Raw genomic sequence first — 17,380 nt, 5'->3', positions numbered from 1 at the left:
AATAAAGAAGTAACCTTTAAAGAAAAATTAAGGAGAGGCTTTGCTCAAGATTTTGAGACATGCTACAGAAATGCAGAACAGTCTCTGTATGAGAACCAGCACACTATCAGTTAAGAATAGAGAGTTAAGCAATAGATCTAGGTGTATGTAGAGTTTGATAAAATTGAAAAAAAGAAATCAATATCAATAATAGTGTGTAACATATAAAATTGAATTCCAGACATATTAATGACCTAAATATTACACATTAAATAACATTTTTTGAAGGAACTAGAGATGTCTTTCTTAAATAAGACTTCTAAAATATATCTTTTAAAAAAGATTGTAAGACTTCAATACTGAAAATATTTTTTCAGTAAAGGACCACATAGATGTGGATGCCAGAGAGATGACAGACCAAGATGAAATATTTTTTTTTTTAATTTGTGAACACATAATTACATAAAAGGAACTTGAAAATCAACAAAAACAAAAACAAAAATTGAGAAACCTAATTAAGTGTGCAAACAGAAATAAACAACTTATAGAAAGCCAAATTGAATGGGTAACATATATATGAAGAAATGTTCAAAATCACTAAACAAATGGAAAAATGCAAGTTAAAACAAAGATATAAGATGAGCAAAAATTATCAAAATGGCGTGAGGTAAGTCTCTGGAAATCTCCCCTGGAACTTACAACAAATGGAACAACTATAACTCCACAAAGTACTCCCTGCACAGCAGACAGGCAAGACGAAGAGGCTCACCACTAAATTCACCTAAAGGTGGGCAAATTGCGAGAGCAGGGGAGGAGGGAAGGGAGAAATGTGGAGACAGAGCCACGCGAGTGCAGGATGCAGACCTAGCTCAGTGCTCCGAGCTTGCTGCATCCCGGAACTACCGCAGCTGGAGGAGAGGGAAGCACTCGGACTGCTAGGGCTCTGTTTATGGCCCACAGGACTGAGGGGACAGTGTATAACACAGCTGAACCCAACACTCACGGCAGAGACCTCGGAGCAAAGAATGAGGGAAGAAGGCTGAAAACAGTGGTTTAAGCCCTCACTGATGCAGAGAACAGAGGCCTTAGGCACTGAGACTAGCCGCCCCTTCCCGACTCTCCCAGAACTCGCCCTGTATCCACCTGCCTGGTGCTAGAAGCGGAACAGTAGCAGTGTCAGATCAAAAGAACAGAATATTTGTAGTTTTGAAAACTGTTGTCCGCAGACACAGATTCGCAGCCCAACTAATTCCGGCAAAAGGGAGGGAGCTGTGGGAGCAGGAACAGCTGTAGTGGTGGTCGCTGCCATTGTTCTGGGCCACCTCTCACAACCCACCCCAGCCCTGTCCCCACTGATCTGGGTCGATCCCTGCAGGAGTAAACAGAATTGCTGAAACACATGGGCTCTGAATCTGGTGCAGGAAGAGCTTTGTAACTTCAAAAGCTCTCCGCATCCCAACATGGATGCAGTGGCCTATGACCTAGGTGAACTATTAACAGAGGAGAAACTGGCCTTCCAGGGAATCCCCCCCACTGTGTGAGAAGCTGGAATAGAGCAGAGAAAACATAACATTACAGTGTGAGAGAGAAATAATGGCTGTAGACGGAGAGAAAATAAAACACTCCACCAACACGTACTGGAAAACAAAAGACCTCTTCCTATCAACCTGTTGCAAAACCCACTCCTATAGAGGTCTAGAAAGAGAAATAATAAATCATTAATTGCCATGAATAACCAAGGCAGCAAGACAGCTCAGAAACAAGATGAAAAGTCTCCAGAAAAGGACTTAAAGATATGGAAATATGTGACTTAAATGAGAGAGAATTCAAGATTGCAGTTCTGAAAACACTCAACAAGATGCAAGAAAACACACAAAGGCAGTTAAATGAACTCAGAAACACAATCAAAGAATAACATGAACATTTTATCAAAGAAATTGAAATATTAGAAAAGAACCAAATAGAATTTCTGGAGATTAAGAACTCAATAGAAGAAATTAAGAACGAAATAACCAGCTTAGGTAGTAGAGTTGACCAGATGGAGGAAAGAATCAGTGACATTGAAGATAGAAAGATGGAAATGACATGGATGGAAGAAGAAAGAGACTTGAGACTTAAAAGAAATGAAAGAACCCTACAAGAACTTTCTGATTCCATTAGAAAGAGCAATATAAGAGTAATGGGCATACCAGAAGGGGAAGAAAGGGAAAAGGGAACAGAGAGTCTATTCAAACAAATAGTTGAAGAGAACTTCCCAAACTTGTGGACAGAACTGGGTCCTCAAATCCAAGAAGTAAACAGAACACCTAATTACCTCAATCCCAACAGGCCTTCTCCAAGGCACATTGTATTGAAGTTGTCAAAAATCAATGACAAAGAAAGAATCTTCAAGGCAGCCAGGGAAAAGAAGACGGTAACTTACAAAGGAAAGCCCATTAGATTATCATCAGATTTTTCATCAGAAACTCTACAAGCCAGGAGGGAGTGGAACCAAATATTCAAACTATTGAAAGAGAGAAATTGTGAGCCAAGAATAATATATCCAGCAAAGATATCTTTTAGATATGAAGGAGGAATAAAGACCTTTCCAGACATACAAAAGCTGAGGGAATATTCAAATACACAACCTGCACTACAAGAAACACTAAAGGAGGCTATTCGACCACTGTCAACAGGGACAATTTGTGACAACCAAAACATAAAAAGGGGGAGAGTAAGGCCTGAACTGGAACATGAGAATGGAGAAAGTAAGCGTGCTGAAGAAAATGACATACTCTAAATATCAAACTTTCTTTTACATAAACTTAATGGTAACCGCTCAAAAAAAAAAAAAAAAAAATCCAGAACTGAAATATATATTGTAATTAAAGAAGAAACAGAGGGAAAAGATACCACCACACAGAAATAATAGACAACAACAAAAGAGCAAAGAAACAATGGAGACACAGTCTTACAGGAAAACTAAAGACGGAATGATAGGAAATCATCACATATCAATAATCACCCTAAATGTAAATGGACTGAACTCACCAATTTAAAGGCACAGAGTAGCAGATTGGATCAAAAAACTAAACCCAACCATATGCTGTCTCTAAGAGACACATCTCACCTACAAGGACAATCATAGACTCAAAGTGAAAGGGTGGAAATTAACACTCCAAGCAAATGGTATCCAGAGAAAATCAGGTGTAGCCATAATTATATCAGATGAAACAGATTTCAGGGTTAAAAAGTTAACAGGAGACAAAGATGGACATTTCATGATGGTAAAGGAGACTATACAACAAGAAGACATAACAGTCATTAATATTTATGCCCCGAATCAGGGAGCACTGAAATATACCAAGCATCTACTAACAGAACTAAAGGGAGAAATTGACAAAAACACAATTATACTAGTGTGGGGACGGAGCCCCAAAGAGCAGTTTCCAGGATCTCAGCCTCATAAGGAGGGGTGCTGGCTCGGTTGGTAGATGACCGTAGCTGTGGCTGATTGGCCGTCAGCTGTAACCATTGAGCCATTGGCCGCTAATATAACTGCTGCGGCTATGGAGGAGAGTAGAGGAGCAGAGTCAAGGAGAGTAGAGGAGAGTGGAGGAGAGTCGTTGGTCGGTTGGCAGAAAAGTGGACAGCAGGTCGCACATCCTGTAAACCCAGCCTCCAGTGAGACCATAGTGGTATGACTTCCCTACCTATGGCTCCGTGGGTGTTCCTTTTGGGCCTAGCCACATCCTGTGTTCTTATGAGGGGAGCGGGACCAGAGACCCCACAGGCCGCCCCACACGGCACCTGTGTTCTTGAGCAGGGAGCAGGAGCAGAGACCCCGCATGACTCCCAGCACAACAAATGGCGCAGCGAGCAGGGTATGGTGTTGGCTGAAACTCTCCGGAATATACTGGAGCAGTTTACACGTATAAAAGCTCAATTTCGTAAGCAGGGTACAATGCTGGCCAAAACCTACCAAAGCATGGTGGAGTTGTTTGTGCATGTGAGAGCCCAGCTTTGGGAGGCCCATGAGGAGTGACACCGGGAACAGGAGGCACTGTCTGCTTGGGAGACTCAAGCCTCCAGCTGGCACATCACCCTCTTGGCCATGGACAGGGCTGCCTTCATTTTGGTGATCTGCTGTGGCCTTAAGCTCCGAGGGTTGTGGACATCTTCCGCGGAGGACTCCACCCACTCAGACACCAGTCACGGTGAGCAAGATTCCGACCAAGTAGGAATAGAGTCTGACTCTGGGCAGAAGGACGTGTGGCCCCCACACAGCTTGTGGTGCCCAGTGTCCACTGTTCTCAGGAGTTGGACCCCCAAGGAGGGGTGGGAGGACATGGACGGCTCTCCAGCCAGCGTGGAGAGGGCCCTGCAGGCTCTGGCTGAGCGGTTGCCGGAGGAGGAGAAGGCTATAGCCGGTCACGTGGGCTGGATATTCCTCACGGCCTTGAGTCTCAACACAGAAAATGCGCTTAATGAAATGGCCCAGGTGCTGGACCAGGTGTCCCGGTTGGAAGCGCTGGAAGCTCGGGTCCGCCTCTTAGAAGAGGGGCCCCACAGTGGAGACTCTGAGGCAGAGGCGGAGGAAGCGAGTGGAGGCAATGTAGCTCCCAACCCCCAAGCCCAGAAGCAAAGGGTAAAATGTGAGCAACCTTTGGGCCCTGGGGGCATTGCTGCCAGCAACCCAGCTGTGACTGAGTTCACGACCTACACCCCATACACTCCCACTGAGTTGCAGGAGCTGGGGAGGCGGTACCGACAGCGCCCTGGAGAGCCAGTCTCGGCTTGGCTACCACGTTTATGGGATGAGGGAGCAGACAACATTCTCTGCTCCCCAGGCGAGATGGAAAAGCTAGCCTTTGTGACAGTGCATCCGTCCCTGCGACAAAGGTTACAGAACTGCCATAGGTTGGCCAACAACCAGGGCAACCATTCTCTAATGGCGTGGCTCACTACTGCGGTACGCACAGTATGGGGACAGGCTGGCGAGCTGCCAGACACTGTGAGTCAATGGCAGTCATATACAGAACTTACGCAAGTAATCCGTGAAATGGGTATGAGTCATGCTATTTTTAACCTTAACATGCAGGGCCCGGATGATGAGCTTTTTACTGCCAGCATGAGAGATCCGGTTTTGGATACTGCACCTGCGAGTGCTTTTGGATCCTTGGTTGCTATTCTTACACCTCATGTAGGGCGACAAATCTATGAAGTTACAACTGCCATGGCCACCCTAGGGGATGTTGAAAGCCGGAGGTGAAGGAAGTTAAGACAGGAGGTCCACGCGGTTGAGACCTGGAAGCCCAAACCAAAGGTAAAGGGGCGAGGTCGCGGGCCTCAGAGAGTAACATGCGCACAGACGTGGCGTGATCTCGTGGCAGCAGGGGTCGATAGGAAGAAAATAGACCAACAACCCAATGCACTCCTGCCGGAACTTCGGAAACAGTTGCATCCAGAAGAACAATTCTGGAAAAGCATAAAGGAGGAGTCTGGGAAAGCGCGACCTGTGTCCCTCCAGGACTTCATCCAGCTGCTTGAGGCTGACTCCTTTCAGCTTGATTAGGGGTGGGGCCAAGGTACCCGGTCAGAGGGGAAAAGCAGGGACCGCGGGGCCCCACGTGGAACTGTGCATACATTGGTCCCCTTCTAATGTGCAGAAGGTTTTGGCTCTAGTTGACACTGGCGCTGACTGCAGTCTCGTTTATGGGAACCCAGAACTGTTTCCTGGAGCAGCAATCTGCATTGATGGCTACGGGGGAAAAACTGTGACTGTGAAAGCCGTTTCCTTACCACTGGGTATAGGAAGGCTTCCCCCTCGTACCTACAAGGTTTATGTCTCCCCCGTTCCGGAGTATATCCTAGGGGTGTACGTGCTACATGGCCTCAGCTTACAGACGTCGGTAGGAGAGTTCCGTCTCCGGATCCGGGTCATGAAAGCGGTGACACGCGGGCATGCTCACCACCCTCCTCAAGTGTTGTCACAGCCCTGGCGCATGGTTACAGTGTGACAGTACCGCCTTCCAGGAGGGCAGGAGGAGATTGGTCGTACAATATTGGAATTGGAGCAGACACATATTGTGAGGCCAACGCACAATCCCTTTAACTCCCCAGTATGGCCTGTCAAGAAGCCAAATGGGACCTGGCAAATGACTGTGGACTATAGGGAGTTAAATAAGGTGACGCCAGGGGTGGTGGTTGAGCGGCCACCACAAGTGACTGTAGTATATGGAGGTCCTGATACCGGGATGATTTTGCGAGGAAATTATGTGCTCTCACTATGGCCTATTATGGGGTCCCCTGTTCTGTTACATGTTGAAACTATACAAGGTACCCCAAGCACTGCCATAAAGGTCTGGTGTCACAAACCGGGAAAGGTGCCAGTGGCAGCGACCCTCCTTTCCCAGGACAAAAAGCTAGCATGTATCCTCCCAGATGGAAGGGATTTGCTATTGTTGGTTCCTAAGACTACCGTTTCTTTTCGTCCGTAGGTGTCAGTAGGCTAATATGGCACAGGGACCCTCGCGGACCCTAACTTGTCACATAGATTATGAGGAGAGACCCTATAGGGCTGGAGTGTGGGGACAGAGCCCCAAAGAGCAGTTTCCAGGCTCTCGGCCTCATATGGAGGGGTGCTGGCTCGGGTGGTAGATGGCCGTCAGCTGTGGCTGGTTGGCCGTCAGCTGTAACCATTGAGCTGTTGGCCACTAATATAACTGCTGCAGCTACGGAGGAGAGTCGAGGAGAGTAGAGGAGCAGAGTTGAGGAGAGTGGAGGAGAGTCGGTCGGTCTCACGTCCTGTGAACCCAGCCTCCAGTGAGACCATAGTGGTATGACTTCCCTACCTATGGCTCCGTGGGTGTTCCTTTTGGGCCAGGCCACATCTTGTGTTCTTATGGGGGGAGCGGGACCAGAGACCCCGCAGGCCGCCCCACACGGCACTTGTGTTCTTGTGCAGGGAGTGGGAGCAGAGACCCCGTATGACTCCCCGCACGACAACTAGGTGACCTAAATATGTCATTGACAGTTATGGATAGATCATCCAAACAGAAAATAAATAACAAAATAGCAGCCCTAAATGACACATTAGATGAAATGGACATAATTGACATATACAGAGCACTTCATCCTAAAACATCAGACTATACATTCTTTTCTGATGTACATGGAACGTTCTCAAGGATAGACCATATATTGGGACATAAAACTAGCCTCAGCAAATTTAAGAAGATGGAAACCATACCAAACATATTCTCTGATTACAAGTGTTTGAAATTAGATATCAAATACAAAAAGAAAGCAGGAAAAACCACAAATACTTGGAGATTAAACAGCATACTCTTAAAAATGACTGGGTCAAAGAAGAAATGAGAGGAGAGATCAAAAGATACATAGAAACAAATGAGAATGAAAATACATCCTACCAAAATTTTTGGGATGCAGTGAAAGCAGTTTTAAGAGGGAAATTTATATAATTGCAGGCCTATGTCAAGAAACAAGAAAAATCCCAAATAAATAACCTCACGTTACACCTTAAAGTACTAGAAAAAGAAGAACAAATGAAACCCAAGGTCAGCAGAAGAAAGGAAATAATAAAAATCAGAGCAGAACTAAATGAAACAGAGAACAAAAAGACAATAGGAAAAATTAATGTGACAAAGAGTTGGTCCTTTGAAAAGATTAACAAAATTGACAAACACTTGGCTAGACTCCCTAAGATAAAGAGAGAGAAGACAATAATAAAGAAAATCATAAATGAAAAAGGGGAAGTTATCACAGATGCCACAGAAATACAAAGGATCATCCAGGAATACTATGAAGGACTACATATCAACAAATTCAATAACCTAAAAGAAATGGACAACTTCTTAGAAACATATAGCCTTCCTAGGCTGAACCATGAAGAACTGGAAAATCTAAACAGACTGATCACCAGTAACAAAATTGAATCAGTCATCCAAAATCTCCCCAAAAGCAAAAGTCCAGGACCAGATGGCTTCACTAGTGAATTATACCAAACCTTCAAAGAGAACCTAATACCAATCCTGGTCAAACTCTTCCAAAAAACTGAAGATGAGACAGTACTCCCTAACTCATTTTATGAGGCCAACATTACCCTGATACCAAAACCTGGTAAAGACAACACAAATAAAGAAAACTGCACACCAATAACTCTGATGAATACAGGTGCAAAAATCCTAACCAAAATTCTAGCAAATCGAATGCAATAATGCATTAAAAAGATTATTCATCACGACCAAGTGGGGTTCATTCCAGGGGCACAAGGATGGTTCAACATATGCAAATTCATCAATGTGATACATCACATAAACAAAATAAAGGACAAAAATCATATGATTATATCAATAGATACAGAAAAAGCATTTGACAAGATACAACATCCATTTATGATTAAAACACTTAATAAAATAGGTATAGAAGGAAAATATCTTAACCTAATAAAGGCCATATATGACAAACCCTCAGCTAATCTCATAATTAATGGTGAAACTCTGAAGTCCTTTGCTCTACGTTCAGGAGCCAACAGGGCTGTCCCATATCACCTCTGCTTTGCAACAGTGATGGAAGTTCTCGCCAGAGCAATCAGGCAAAAGAAAGATATAAAAGGCATCTAAATTGGGAATGAAGAAGTTAAACTGTCACTCTTTGCAGATGACATGTTGCTATATATAGAAAATCCTAAAGTCTCCATTCAAAAACTATTAGAAACAATCAACGAATACAGTAAAGTTGCCGGCTACAAAATCAACGTACAAAAGTCCATTGCATTCCTATATACTAACAATTAAATCTCAGAAAAGGAAATAAAAAAAAAAATCCTTTTGCAATTGCAGGAAATAGAATAAAATACCTGTGAATAAACTTAACCAAGGATGTGAAAGACCTATATGCTGAAAACTATAAGACATTTTTAAAAGAAATTGAAGAAGACACAAAGAAATGGAAAGACATTCCATGCTCATGGATTTAAAGAATCAACATAGTTAAAATGGCTGTGTTACCCAAAGCAATATACAGATTTAATGCAATCCCCATCAAAATCCCAATAACATTTTTTAAAGAAATAGAACAAAAAATCATCAGATTTATTTGGAACCACAAAAGACTCTGAATAGCCAAAGTAATCTTAAGAAAAAACAACAATGCTGGAGGTATCACACTCCCTGACTTTAGCTTGTACTACAGGGCTACAATAATATTATTTTAGTGGACAATTTCCTAATGTCCGAAGTTATACATGTAATTGGAGACAGTGAACAAGTAAGAGATAATATATGAGGTCTGATAGTTAAGTTCATGAACTTGTTGCAACAATGTAGACTAAACTTTTTTGATATCAGAGGGATTATTCATTATGAATTGGTACCAAGTGGACAGTTAACCAACTTTACTGTTTGGAAGTGCTGAAAAGACTGTGTGAAAAAGTTAGACCACCTGAACTTTTCACCAACAATTAACGGCTCTTGAATCATGACAACACACCAGCTCACACGGCACTGTCTGTGAGGCAGTATTTAGCCAGTCAACAAATAACTGTACTGGAACATCCTCCCTACTAACCTGATCTGGCCCCCAATGACTTCTTTCTTTACCCAAAGATAAAGTAAATATTGAAAGGAAGACATTTGGATGACATTCAGGACATCAAGGGTTATATGATGACAGCTCTGGTGGCCATTCCAGAAAAAGAGTTCCAAAATTGCTTTGAAGGGTGAACTAGGCACTGGCATTGGTGCATAGCTTCCCAAGGGGAATGCTTTGAAGGTGGCTGTAGTGATATTCGGCAATGAGGTATGTAGCACTTTTTCTAGGGTGAGATTGTGAACTTAATTGTCAGACCTCATATGCCTGAAGAAACACAGACTTTTCTCTCAGTTCCTTGGAACTCCCCTTTAAAAGTCTTCTGCTTGGTCTGGAACTTCAGAGATTATCTATGGCCATTACTAGTCCACCATCTTCCCAGGCTGCTGGCTTCTGGAATAAAGTAACATTTCCTTCCACCTAACACTGTCTCTCAATATTGGCTTTCCAGCAGCAAGCAGCTGAACTTGAGTATTTCTTTTCTGGTAACACTATCACAGGTGTATGCATCTGTCCAATGTCAAATTGTATAAAGTACACAACTTAACAAAGCTGGGTTTTTTGTGTGTTTTTTGTTTGTTTGTTTGTTTGTTTTTAAGGGAGATAGAGCCCATGTTTTTCTTCATATAATCTGAAATCCATTCCTGGATTGATCCAGGCTGTGAGAGAGTCAGGTACCTGGCTCCTTCTCATTGGAGTTCCTAGTGCACTTCACAGTGCATTTTGGTAAGAAGCTAGTATCTAAACTCGAGTTCAAAAGTGAATACAATGAGACTTCTGTAAGAAATGTGTTATAGGTATTATTACACAGTTTCTGTATTTTAAACATATAGGTAAGAAGGTTTTAGTCCAGACCTAAGTTGATTTTTGTTGTAGTTGTTCTCATGTTTTCATAGTTTGAAACCAAATTTGGAATCCATCTCTAACAAATGTATAGAAAAGTCTGTATTTTGCTGCCTTTTGTGCATATCCCTTACTCAACAGTCCATAATACTTTTCAACACCTCTTCTTGCTTGCTTCATTTCTCATATTCTTGCATTAATAAATCAAGTATTTTTTTGAACATCAGCTATGGATCAAGTTCTATTTTATCTTGATACATGATTTACATCTTTGTAAGACAACTGAAGTCTTTTATAGAACATGGCAATCGTGTTATGAATAACTTTTAAATAAATACAAGAGTGAAGTAGACTGTGTTATTATTTACATTTTGTGCTAGACAAAAACAAATTCTAAGAAAGACATGATTGGTAAAATCACAGCTAACCTTTCATGGAGTGAGTACTTGAACCAAGATGCCAGTTCAAAAAATATGCTATTGACTTGTTTCTCATAGAAGTAGTCAGTGATAAGAATTAGAAAGCAAACCAACTGGCTCAAGAAAAACTATTATTTTAGGCAAGTCGATATACTTTAAATCTCTGATGCTACCAAAGATTTTACAATCTTTTAAGAAAATAAGCAGATATATAAAGTTAACAATGACATATACTTTTAAGAATACCAAGATTTGATGTCACAATGTTATAGACTTTTTCTGATATGTTTTGGACTATATATTTGCTTTTCTTGACTGTGTTCATAATACCAAGTTTACCTTATACAATTGGTTATGTTATTTCATTAAAGGGTATATTCTTTAGACACTGATTATTCATATGTGATGCACAGAATTCAGACATTAGAAGTGTTCCCTTTATTACTTCTCCTGAAACACTTCTCTCTAAACTTAACTATTTCATCACTTTTCTGTTTCATTTTTACCCATTACCTCTCCAGCTATTGCATGGACAAAATAACAAACAAAACCAAAAACAAACCAAGTGTCAATCTATGTACTCAGATCTCAATGACCAAATCTTCAACTCAACATGATGGGTGCAACATGGCAGTGTAGACGGAACCCTGATCTCTGTCTCTAGTATTTCCTGAGGCTTTCAGAGGTGAGACCAATGCTGTGCAGACTTTAGCTGTCTTCCGCAACCCCAGAACTCTGCCAGTTCCCGTTACATTTTTACAGTGGCATGATGAATATTTCACTTTTTGTGTTTCTTTTTGTAATTTTCTGGCGGTTGCTGGATTTTGCTTTTATTATCACAATGGAACTAGTCCTGATTATATGATTTTTCACAAATATCTTCCCTTGTAAAACTTCCTAATTTTACATGGCTAAATTGAAAGTTACAGATCTCTATTTTTTGGTTCCTCTGCTATGATTCATGGATGAATTGCAAAAGTTAAAATAATTCAAAGGTAAACAACAATGGGGTAGGATACTATTAGAAAACACATTTGTATATGTGGTCTGAAATATAAACATTAATTTTTTTTATTTTTTTATTTTTAAAATTTTAATACAATTCAAATCAGCACGTCTGGTTATTTCAGCTCCTTCACTGCCAAACCTGGTGGCAGGACTGCTTCAGTTTCTCTGCCTTCTGTGATAGCGAAAGAGTAAAGGTATCGAACTGTAAACTTCTTGATCTTGACAGATTTATCGTCCTTTCAACTGGCTGTGAGCAGAAAGTCCTTGATTTCCTCAATTTTGCAAGGCATGGCTATGAGACGAGTGGAGAACCGCGGCCCACACAGCAAGCAGCAAGATGCAAGGAGGAGGAAACAAACAGTAAACATTAGCATTTGAAGCAAAATATATTTAACTTAATAGGGAAATATAAAATATTCTATATAGATATAAAAAGAATTACTCAAAACCTCTACTGTGGAAAGCTCACTCACACAAGCTCGTAGATAAGAATAAGAAAAATGAAAGGTCAAAACAAATTATGAAGGAAAAAAATCTCAAAAACATGCTTGCAAGCCAAACTAAAGTTCAACTGGAAAGATGTTCAAGTATAAAGCCATGTGGGCTTTTTCCCCAGAGCAGGAATCCTGATGCATTTTGACCACATAGGGCTATAATCATGTGGAATCAATAAACACAGATTCAAAGACATTTACAATAATTCCAAATAAAGTTTCAAATCCTTTGCCAAGAGCAGAAAACTTTCTCACAAGGTATTTTATTTTTAACCTGGCAAACTGATGTGAATCAAAGGTTATTTTATAAACACGGTCATGATTTTAAGCTTCAGACCTAAGGGATTTCAACTTGGGATGAAAGAAGGTATTAATAGTGTGTATTTCATGGTAAATTAAAAGCCCATCACCTGATTCATAGGCCCTCAGTGTTTATTGAAAAAACGCACAAAAAGAAAGTTAAAGAACAGTGAAACACAAGTTTTCTTTATTTCTAAAAATAGAAATGAAAAAGAGACCATCAAAATGCAGTAAATCAACAAACTGAAATTTTATAAAATAATTTAGAAGTCATGATTTATATAACAAGTACTTGAGTCCCTATATATATAGTATGTATATTATCAAATCATTGACGTTTTATGGGATGAAAGTTTTTTTAACATATATATATATATATATATATATATATATATATATATATATATATATATTTCTAGTTGTTGACTAGAGTGTGCCTGTATAGTGATTCTACCTGCATTCATAGATAACTATAAAATTATCTTGTCAATTTCAGAGAATAATTCATTCAAACTTTATTTAATTAATGCTATCCTTTTCCATATATTGATTTCACTAGAATGAAACTTAGATATCATTGTACCTAACTCGTTTTAGTTTGCAGAAGGGAAGGAGCAGGGCAGATTTGAAAGTTTTGGATCTGACGGACCTAAGTTCAGATCCCTTTTTCACATTTCAGTTTTATAAATTTTGCAGAAAGCAACTTAACCTTTCTGAATAGCTCAAATTATTCATTACTAAAATTGCGAAGATTTTTATATCCTCAATAAATGCTGGATTAAGTTGCATATGAGCACATATGCTCTGGATAGAAGGTAAAAATGTAAGCAATGCATTATAGATGCTATGCATCCAAAATAAATAATGGGTGAAGAAGTTATGGTACTAGTACAAAATAGAATTTCAAGTTACCCAATGAAGTCACTTTCCTAGAAAAGCGAACTTGCTGATTACATCAGATGAAGAAATATGGCATTTATTGAACATTTAGTGTGTGTCAATGCCAGGCTTAAAAGTGAAGGCACAAGCAGAGAACAAGAATCTTAAGAAATTGTTTAATCACATAATTATGCATTTATTTCTATTGCAAACATATTTCTGGATACATGAAAACACCAACATGTATACTTACTTTTATGGTTTTCAATGCGTGTATATTATTACAGTTGTTTACATTTAGTTTCGACATATTAGTTGTAAGGTCAACTAAGTGTTTGTTCACATAATCTCTATAAGTAGTTATAAAATTAACTAAGGTCATGAATGTTGAAAAAAATCAATCACATACAAATTGTGTAATTTGCTACTGGATATATATGTGTCACTGTCATGAGAAATGTAAATGTTCATGACAAATATTGTAGGAGTTAACATAAAGTATTCCTGCATAAAAGTGACTCAGACAATGGCCAGCTCAGATCTAATTAATATGGACTGAAGCATAAAAGTGTCATGCCCTTGGATGATGTTCTTAAAAATGACACATGATCCTGCAATGGACCAGTTTGCTATAAAAATTGGTATTAGATTTTTCCATGGCCTCTGGAGTGGGAAAATAATAAATAAGATATTAATTGTTTTATTGAGATGTAGTTGATATGAAATAAACTGCGTATATTTAATTAAAGTGTATAATTTCGTAAGATTTGACATATGTATACACCTGTAAAACCAACACCATAAGCAAAACGATAAGTATATATGCAAAAGTTTCCTCATACCCCTTTCTAATCCCTCCTTTCTGTATCTGCCTGCTTCTAGCAGCCACAGCCAACCATTGACATGCTTTCTCTTACTATAGATTAGTTTGTATTTGTCTAGAATTTTACATAAATTGAATTAAACTTAGTATGTACACTTTTTGAGGAAGAGGGTTCTGACTCTTTTCACTCAGCATAATGCTTTTGAGATCCATTCATGTTGCATATGTCAATAATTTATTTTTCTTGCTGAGCAGTATTCCATTTTTCTTCATCCATTTATGGGTTTATGGACATAAGAGTTGTTTCCAGTTAAGGGCTATTAAAAATAAAGCAATTTTAAATATTCATGTACAAGTCTTTGTATGCTTCACTCTTCTTCAGTAAACTAGGAGTAGAATGGCTGGGTCATATGGTAGGTGTATGTGTATTTAACTTAAAGAAAACTGTCAAATTATTTTCCAAAGTGGTTGAACCATTTGACATTCTTACTAGCTATGTAAGAGAATTTCAGTCCTTTCACATCTTATCAACAATAGGATTAGGCCTTATAAATTTAATCATTCTAGTAGGATTGTATTGTGGGTTTAATTTGCAATTCCCTAATTCCAAAACATGCTGTGCATCTTTTTTCATGTATTATTTGCCAATCTATCTTTTTCTCTTTTAGACACAAAACTTAATTTAGTAGAAATTTTGTTTGTAGTTCTTATATTCTCAGTGTGAGCTGAGCTAGAACACACTGCCCCACCCAGCAGTGCCCCAGTTCTGGGGGCAGGAATGAAGGGGGGTGGGGTAGGGGTAGGGGTCGGAGCTGGGATCCTAAGAGTTCTATTCTTCCTCAGTGCTGGGGGACTGGGGCACCAACCTCTATCCTGCCCCCTTCTGAGGTCCAGGAAGGAGAGCAGCTGGAATCTCTGGCCCGTCCTGGGGCTTCTCCTCCACACCCCATGCCCCTGGTTGGAAGGAGACTAAGGGATCTGAGGAGAGAAGGGGAAAGAAGAAGGCAAAATGTCAAGAAAGATGAGGCCAGAAGTGAGGGCTGAAGTAGAATCAGGAATAAAACACCAGTCCAAAAAAAAAAAAAAAAAAAGAAAGAAGAAAAAAGAGGAAGGGGGAACAAAACCAAAATCAACTCCAAATTCGAACCCTCCTGGAAAAAAAAGGAAAGTTCTCTAGTCTCAGCGAGACGTTACTTGGCACCGCCGGCTCTGCTGCAGGGCGCTCAGGCTGGGTCCAGTCCTGGAAGCGGCCATGTGGCGGGTCCCGCTCATCCTAGGCCTGCCCAGCGGCAGCATCTTCCGTGTCCTCCTCTTCGTCCTCGCCCGCCTCCTCCTTGCTCTTCTTGGCCTCTTCCTTCCCCCTTCCCCACTGCTCCTCTTCCCACTTGCCCTTCATTTGCCTTTCTGCAGCCTTTGCGACCCCCACGCATCCTTGCCGAAGCCCTTGGCAGACGCCTCATCTACGGTGATGAGGCAGTTGCCTCGGATGCTGCAGCCATGACCTGCCAGACGCCTAGACCCAGCTCTGCGAAGTTTTCACAGGCGTAGGCATTGCTCCCAGAAGAACACTCGGGGTTGTCGGTCTCCGCGTGGATCCAGCTGCCCCTGCAATCTGCGTTGTCAGTGTACGGGGCTTTCACTCGCCCTTGTGTTCTGGGTTAGAATCACCAGTTGTCCCCATTCTCTATCTCTTTTTCCCAGTTCTCGGGCTTTTTAACGTTGGGGTCAGGAGTGTGCTCAGGCCTGTCCACGTCCTCAGGTTTGGTGTCTGTGTGGTCATCAGTCTTGGCCCGCTCACCCCAAGCCTCGGGCTTCGAAGCACCAGGGTCCTTTATCTTCTTGGGCGGCAGGAAGTCCCAATCGTCCTCCAGGGAGCCCGACTCCACCTGGTTGTTGTCAATCCTCACCTCTTAGGTGTTATGGGGCCTCACCGTCAGTGTGTACGGCGTGTGAATTCATCATCCTTGCAACGCATGTCCTTACTGTCTAGCATGTTCTTGCCCTCGCAATTGAAGAGGACCTGAGCCTTCTAGTGCCGGCGAGCAGATGTCAGGGCCAAACAAGGTGTTGTATTGGGACTCTCCGTGCACGTCTGTCTGGTCCAAACAATTCAGAAATAGCTTCAGGTAGCCACCCCCACAGTCGATGTTCTGCTTGTGTTTACCGGGGAAGTGCACCACCCAGTGTGGTCCTCGTGGATAAGGGCTGGCATCTGGCCAGCAGGGCAGGGCATAAAAACGGGCATCCTGGTTCGTCTGCAGCCCTTTATCTTTGTTCTGGTGACAGTAGAAATTCCTGGCACTGAGGAAAAATTTGACAAAATCTGACTTGTGTTTGGATTGAGCCATCGGTTGGTCCACATGTCTGAATCCACAAAGTGCTCCTCAGAGGCGAGAATGGGCTCGACAGCAGCCAGATAGAGAAGGCAGAGCAGCGGTGGCTGGGGTAGCAGCACCGTGGCTGGGGTAGCAGCACCGGAGCTGAGGTGGGCATGTGGGTAAGGGGGGCTCCTACAGCAGCTCTGCCCCAGGGACCACCATCCCATCTTCTTTGTTGAAGTGTCTGTCCATTTGTTGAAGTGTCCAGTTTTAATTGGCTTGTTTCTTTATTATTGAGTTTTGAGAGCTTTTTATATATTCTGCATACAAGTCCTGTATTAGATAAATGAGCTAAAAACATTGTCTTCTAGTCAGTGGTTTAGTGGTTTGCCTTTCCACTGGCTTACACTGTATTTCCCTGGAAATAAGACCTAACCAGAAAATAAGCCCTAGTACTTTTCAGGATGCTCATAATATAAACCCTACCCCCAAAATAAGTCCCTGTTAAGATTGTCACTCAGATGGACACATTTAGTACGTCCATTGCAACACACGACAGATGTATTGAATTATAAAATAATAATAATAATAATATATAATCAAATATAAATAAATAATATTGACATTAATACTTAAAATAAGTGATAATATAAATTATAGTTAAGTGTTTGTAAATACCCAAGCAGGCACCTTTGGACGAGAGATAAACGCCTATGTAAACAGATG

The 17,380-nt window shown here is 41.2% G+C and overlaps 2 pseudogenes; both read right to left on the bottom strand.

Annotated features, from left to right (window-relative positions):
- Positions 1–11,953: 11,953 nt before the first annotated feature.
- Positions 11,954–12,130, bottom strand: LOC109457571 (large ribosomal subunit protein eL38 pseudogene; annotated as a pseudogene).
- A 3,479-nt stretch (positions 12,131–15,609) lies between these two features.
- On the bottom strand, positions 15,610–16,881 carry LOC109457574 (calreticulin pseudogene; annotated as a pseudogene).
- Positions 16,882–17,380: the final 499 nt, after the last annotated feature.

The sequence above is a fragment of the Rhinolophus sinicus genome, chromosome 17 (assembly GCF_057876585.1).
Source record: "Rhinolophus sinicus isolate RSI-liver-muscle chromosome 17, RSI-T2T, whole genome shotgun sequence".
NCBI classification, from domain to species: domain Eukaryota; kingdom Metazoa; phylum Chordata; class Mammalia; order Chiroptera; family Rhinolophidae; genus Rhinolophus; species Rhinolophus sinicus.
This window is presented reverse-complemented; position numbering and strand designations above follow the sequence as displayed.